Raw genomic sequence first — 7,324 nt, 5'->3', positions numbered from 1 at the left:
GCCTGGGGAAATAGGAACATCTTCTTCGCTTTTTCTGTGCTATTCATTGTTTTGCAAGCTTTTTCCAGAAGAGTTCAGACAGTACTGCAATAGCAGATTTTTTTATCTTGCTAACGACTTGTCGCTGAATGCCAGGCAGCCCAAATATGGAATAATTAGGATAGTGATAGATGGAATTTTCTAGGCAATATGTGAATGATAAGCTTTGGCAGTCTTTGGCTTAATCCATACCTTTTTTCCTTTGGCAGAACATTTGGCGTTAAGTGACAGAAAAATGTGAGCAGTTCCTTCTTTTTTTCCCCAAATGTATTAACTATTTTTTATCTCCCACAATAGCCACACATCCCATAAATCTTATTTTCCTTCAAGGAAGTTCTCCTTTACAAGTTTCCTATCCAAGTGCAATTGTTTTCTAGCATTTTACACTTCCTTTCTCATGAAGAGCTGGAAGAGACAATCCAGAGAGTTCGTTCTACTCCAGCTATTAAAGCTCTGTCAAAGGCAATGCTCAAAGCAGTGAATCTTTTGTTATATCTTTGCAACCAAAAACCATTCTGAAGTGTTTCTCTTCTTGGAAAGCTCGTAGCACCATTCACGCCTTCTTATCGCAGTACCTCCAGCAGGCTCACCCAACCTTCCCTCTGAAAACTGCACTTCTCACTTTTCTGAGGACCTACCCCCAGAGAGGGACAAGCAGGGCTGGGTTTATGCAGAAGGACACTACACAAAAGCTTCTGGCCTCAGCTTTGGAATCACACAGTAGATTCTTAAATTGTATTTTGTATTTACACGCTCCATTAAAATGCTAAAAGAGCCACATCATTAGATCCACATGCTTTGATTTTGAAAAAGATAACTTGACAGAAAGGTTCCTATTGGTAAGAGCAAATCATTATGGCAAACTCACTGCCTGAGGGACTGCTCAGACCATCAGACCCGCACACAAAAGGCAACCAGGGCCACCTCCTCCACCCCTTACCTTGCTCTGCTCTGTGCTCCATGTTACCTGCATCTGCTTGGTGCGCTTTAAGAGTACCTCATTTTTCAGAGCACCTATACTCAGGGACGTGCGGATTTGGGCTCTCAAATGTGTTAGACCTAGGACTGATGCACAGATAGTCTGTTAACCCGAGGTAACAGCACTTCTGTGCATGGGCGGGAACCAAACTTTGGGTATGGATTAGGCACTGGACCATTGTCCTCATCTTATTTATCCTCTTAGATAGAATCATAGAATCATAGAATGGTTTAGGTTGGAAAGGACCTTGAAGATCATCTAGTTCCAACCCCCCTGCCATGGGCAGGGACACCTCCCACTAGACCAGGTTGCCCAAGGCCACGTCCAGCCTGGCCTTGAACACCTCCACGGATGAGGCTTCAACAACCTCTCTGGGCAACCTGTTCCAGTGCTTTACAACCCTCAAAGTAAAAAACTTCTTCCTAATGTTTAATCTAAACCTGCCCTCTTCCAGTTTATATCCATTCTCCCTCATCCTATCACTACATGACCTTGTCAAAAGTCCTTCCCCAGCTCTCCTGTAGGCCCCCTTTAGGTACTGGAAGGCCGCAATAAGATCTCCCTGGAGCCTTCTCTTCTCCAGGCTGAACAGCCTCAACTCTCTCAGCCTTTCCTCATAGGAGAGGTGCTCCAGCCCTCGGATCATCAAATATGTGCATGTCATTCTGAATCTCCCCAGAGGTTAATATCCTTCAGAGCACTAAATAATTATTCTTGGCTTCGAGTCACTCTAATATATATACACCAACAAGTCATAGCAGTTGTGCTGTCTCATTATCTCAATGAATTAGGACAGAGAAGAGGAAGATAAAAGACTCCTCCAACCTTACTGAGGTTACGTCCTAGTCTAATTAACAAACAGCTGTCTCCAAAATCTTTCTTTGCCATGGTCCAACCACATGGTCCAACCTCAGTGCCGTTGAACCTTTATTAGGCCCTTAGCTCACAAGCTCTGACAGGTCATGGTAGAATCATAGAAGAATAGAATCATTTAGGTTGGAAAAACCCTTTAAGATCGCCAAGTCCAACCCTGGCCCAATGTCGGGCCACCTAAAGAGTCACAGGTCTCATCTGTCCATCCTCCCCACCTCTGGAGATTTGCATCTCCATGGCTCAGCTCTACTTCACAGCCCAGAACATGTCAGTTAACATCCAGGGCCCGGACCTGGGGCACCTCAGGGCTCTGACTCACAAGCCTCGTCATGGAGAGCACTGGAAGTAAAAACACAACAGTGCTGTTTACCAGGCTGTCCCCCAGTGATGTTAGACGGGGGACATTCAAAGAAGAAGTAATTGGATAAAAACCACATACTTGCAAAAAAGAGAGCACCTGTATGCTCACAATACCCACCCACCTTCCTCTCTTTTCAGGGACCTGGTACATGTTTCATCCTGTTTCTGGCCATGAGCGCATGACAGGAGAGGAGATGGCACTATAATAAACACTGCACAGAGACCATTTCCAACAAGGTAACCGCGCCTGGCACTGCATGTTAAGACAGTGGCTACACAGATACATACATGGTGACTACATAGATGAATATTCCAAGGATTTCTGATCACAGTGGAAATAAGACTGTTTTCTTTTCAGTTGAGGCCTAGTCTCTTTTTTTTTGTTTTTTTTTTTGTTTGTTTGTTTTTTCTGTGTTGTCTTTAAATCCATTGCCAGATCAATAGCCAAGGAGAATGGTTGCAGGGCCAGGGGCAGAGAATTCTGGATCCAAGCTTTGGCAAGCAGAGAAGGAAAAGAGGAAAGGAGGAGGAGTTGCAAACTGAGCTGACTATGGGCAGCACCATTCCCAGAAGACCCTGCAGCAAGGTGCAGGGCTTGCCCAAAGCCATTTGGGCACATGTGGCAATTTCAACAGCCAGGTCTACTGAACTGCTTCCAGCATAGCTGTGGTCTAAATGTATTACTTTATTCAGGATGAAGGGTCCAATGCAACTGTCCCTCATGCATGCTATCTGGAGAGAGCATATTGCCCCAGCTTTGTGTTACTTTTTATTAACATTTATAGCAGACTCAGTCTCATCTCTTCTTTCATCTGATTCCCAAGAATGCTACAGGGTACATATAATTTGAGAGATTCTGTACAAATATAATTGCATAGTTTTGAATTATATCAACACAAACGATAAGAACATAATCAGGGCAAACTTTGCCTGAATAACGTACAGAAAACCATGCTGAAATTGTTTTGAGAGTGGCGCATCTCCATTCTCCATCTAATACAAAAAGAAACTTTGAGACCAGTTCTAAGTTGTTCTGCATCTGCCGTTAATGGAGGAACAGAAACCCCACGCAGATGAAAACTCATACTTTCAACCCAACACCAGAACAGCATGAAGGAAAGTCAGTACCATCTCTCTGCAGAATGACTCAAGGGTCTATTTTCTGAGGTCCTCTCACCTGGCCTCAGTTATTCGAACAAGAGCAGTATAAATACTAAGATTCTTCCACCTCTCTTTGCAAGTGACCTTTTTGGCTTGTAGCATTTACACAAACAGGCTGCTCCGGCAAAGCACTTTTCAAGTTCCCTGTTGGTCATATCAAAATTTTTTATATGAAACCATACACAGGACAAAATCTCTTGATTAAAAGTTTAGATGAAGGAGATTATTGGGAGACATTAAATCCAAACAGCCATTTGTGAAGTACAAATTATTACATGCTAGAACAAATCAGGTATAATAGATCAGATGTCATTTGGGGAGTCAGATAATCCCAGTAACTCAGCATGCTGATAGCTCAGAATCTGTTACTCACAGATTGTCAAAATGTTGGAGATCTACACCACAGCAAGGGGGAGCATTATAAAAGCTGTTTTGCAATATTCTTATATAGTTATATAAATATATATGTAATAGGAATTATAGTGTATACGCTATATTTTATACATATATTATTATATGTTGCTAATAATATCATTACATACTTATTTTTATACTGATGTCTTCTACAAAATGAGAAGCCAAGAAAAAGCTTGAGTTTTGTGGCTTGCTGCATGGAGTTACGAATATAGAAAATATAGGAGCAGATTACTTTTCTTTTGAATGTAAAAGCTAGATGATGCTGAAGAAAAGTGGCACTAGTCTTCTCTGTAGAATACTTTCATTTGGCTTTTGTGTTATTGATAAAAATCCAAATTCAAGACAAATATGTTGCCATGAAGTCATCAAAGGAAGTGTTGGTTTTTTGGCTTTTGTTTTCATTTTAGAAGGAGAGAATGTGAAATAAAGTATTCTGCATACTGAAATGAATATTTTTTGTACAATGTTATAATAGTCCAAGGCCGTTTCAGAAGCTTTTAGTGACACCTGAAGCGACAGGGTTCAAAGTTCCCATTCATTTGAATGGAAATTGGGTGTCCACATTTTTTTTTTGAAAGATTTAAAAATCTCAGATATGATTTATAAACCAACTACAAACACAGCACCCCAAAAGAGCAATAAATGTACAGAACACATTGCAGCAAATCAAGGTGAATCCAATGGAAATGCCTCATTCAGTTCCTGAACACCAAAATATAAGTCCTTTCCAGAAGACATGCAGAAGAGACTTTAAAAAATAACATAATTCTTAAAATCACAGAGATTTTCCCTGTCTGCCTGGGTGAAAATTCTCTTTCAGCAGTACGTAGCTGCCAGCCATGTTACCCTTCCCCTGAGAGCTCACTGCAAACATATAACTTTGTGGCACAGCACTTACAGCCCTGAACAGTCCTATCAATTTAGCTTGGCACCGCATGCAACATCTGGCCCATAATTAATACAGCATTTTAAGATCCTTCTGGTACTATTAAATGCAAGGTATATTAAACCCAATGAGTCTAAAAGTTACTCGTGTTTTTTTTCTGGGGAAGAGAAAAACTGAAAGGTTAAGGAAGACATTATTAACATACTTTAAAAAGCAGGAGGAGTAGATTTCACATCTCTGCGTGTTCCTCAGATCTCTTTTGTCCTTAATAAGACAGTACTCACACATTAGGTTATCAGATGGCTCTTTTGTGCTTATTCATTTCCTATAAAGAACGCAACTACCGTGGCTGTTCATGTTTCCCTTGGCAGCTGAGTAGCCAGAGGTTTAACATGCCATAAATCTGCAGCTGTAGCAGAGCCCAAGTCCCACCAGGTCCATGGCCACAGTGTTTGCCATGTGCTGAGGAGAGTCCCCAAGCTGCCCCCACCTGGGCCACCATGTGTCACCCACATCCCACCGGTGTCTATCCTTCACTGCCTGGCCACTGCCTGGGCACAAGCAGAAAGCTACCCCTTGGGGGCCTACTGTTGCTGTGTATGGATTTATTCAGAAAGTCTGAAGAAAATATTAAAAATAATTGTACAGTACCATTGTAGACAGAGGAATTACACGTTTTGTATGTACCCTGTAGATATGTAGAAATTATGTGTGAGATAATTGCCATGTGCTTCCTTTATAACAACTGGAGAGAAACAGACAATATTAAGGTACAATTCAGCTGTCCCTATATCATAGAATCATAGAATGGTTTAGGTTGGAAAGGATATTAAAGATCATCGAGTTCCAACCCCCCCTGCCATGGGCAGGGACACCTCCCACTAGACCAGGTTGCCCAAGGCCACGTCCAGCCTGGCCTTGAACACCTCCAGGGATGGGGCCTCAACAGCTTCTCTGGGCAACCTGTTCCAGTGCCTTACCACCCTCACAGTGAAAAATTTCTTCTTAATGTTTAATCTAAACCTGCCCTCTTCCAGTTTAAAGCCATTGACCCTCATCCAATCACTACATGCCCTTGTAAAAAGTCCTTCCCCAGCTCTCCTGTAGGCCCCCTTTCGGTACTGGAAGGCCACAATAAGATCTCCCTGGAGCCTTCTCTTCTCCAGGCTGAACAGCCCCAACTCTCTCAGCCTCTCCTCATAGCAGAGGTGCTCCAGCCCTCGGATCATCCTCGTGGCCCTCCTCTGGATGCACTCCAACAGGTCCATGTCCTTCTTATGTTGGGGACTCCATATATCTAAAACAGGTCAGATGAATCAGTCCCTAAAAGTGCCTACCTGTCTCTAATGACTTGAAAGAGAGCTTAGAGACTAGCCCAGACATAAACACTGTGTAGAAGGTAGATGATATGAATGTCATCATAGACAGACCCAGAAGAGGTCTATTGACTTCTTTCCTGCACTATTTCTCTTGGTATACTGTTGGGGTTTTTTAACTAGATCTCAAGCTGAGATTACCAAAGTTAGCTACAAAAGGATGTATAATATGAGAACTTGATCATCACCAATGGACCCTGTGGCACATTCTGGCCAAACTGGTCACGTCCCTGTAGATTCAGCTTTGTTCACTTGCAGTCAATTCTCCTTCATCCAAGTAACCAAAGAGTTGGGATTCCACAAGTAAATTAAAAAAATATATTTCCAAAACTAAACCAGGGAAGTTTGAAATCTCTGCATCCTAATTCCTAACATGTCCAGTGTAACTGGTACACTGGGTGTACAGGTTAGTTAAGGGTTTCTTTAAGTATATCGGAGACAAAAGGAAAACTAGGGAAAATGTGGGCCCGTTGTTGAACGAAACAGGTGCTGTGGTGACAGATGATGCAGAGAAGGCGGAGTTGCTGAATGCCTTCTTTGCTTCTGTCTTCACTGCTCGGGCCAGTCCTCGCGGGTCCCAGACTTTGCGGGTAACAGAGAAAGTCTGGAGGAAGCAAGACTTTCCCTTGGTTGATGAAGAGCAAGTTAGACATCAGGTAGATAAACTGGATATCCACAAATCCATGGGGCCTGATGGGATGCACCCTCGAGTGCTGAGGGAGCTGGGGGAAGTCATTGCTGGGCCGCTCTCCATCATCTTTGAAAGGTCCTGGAGGACAGGTGAGGTGCCTGAGGACTGGAGGAAAGCCAATGTCACTCCAGTCTTCAAAAAGGGCAAGAAGGATGACCCGGGAAACTACAGGCCAGTCAGCCTCACCTCCATCCCTGGGAAGATGATGGAACAGCTTGTTCTGGGTGTCATCTCAAAGCACCTGGATGAAAAGAAGATTATCAGAAGTAGTCAACACGGATTCACCAAGGGGAAGTCATGTCTGACTAATCTAATAGCCTTCTATGCTGGTGTGACTGGATGGGTGGATGAGGGGAGGGCAGTGGATGTTGTCTACCTTGACTTTGGCAAGGCTTTCGACACTGTCTCCCACATCATCCTCACAGGCAAGCTTAGGAAGTGTGGGTTAGATGAATGGACAGTGAGGTGGATTGAGAACTGGCTTACAGATAGAGCTCAGAGGGTTGTGGTTAGTGGTGCAGAGTCTAGTTGGAGGTCAGTAA

Source organism: Charadrius vociferus, unplaced genomic scaffold (genome assembly GCF_000708025.1).
Source record: "Charadrius vociferus isolate BGI_N301 unplaced genomic scaffold, ASM70802v2 scaffold87, whole genome shotgun sequence".
In the NCBI taxonomy this organism is placed as follows: Eukaryota; Metazoa; Chordata; class Aves; order Charadriiformes; family Charadriidae; genus Charadrius; species Charadrius vociferus.
Note: the sequence above shows the minus strand (reverse complement) of the source record.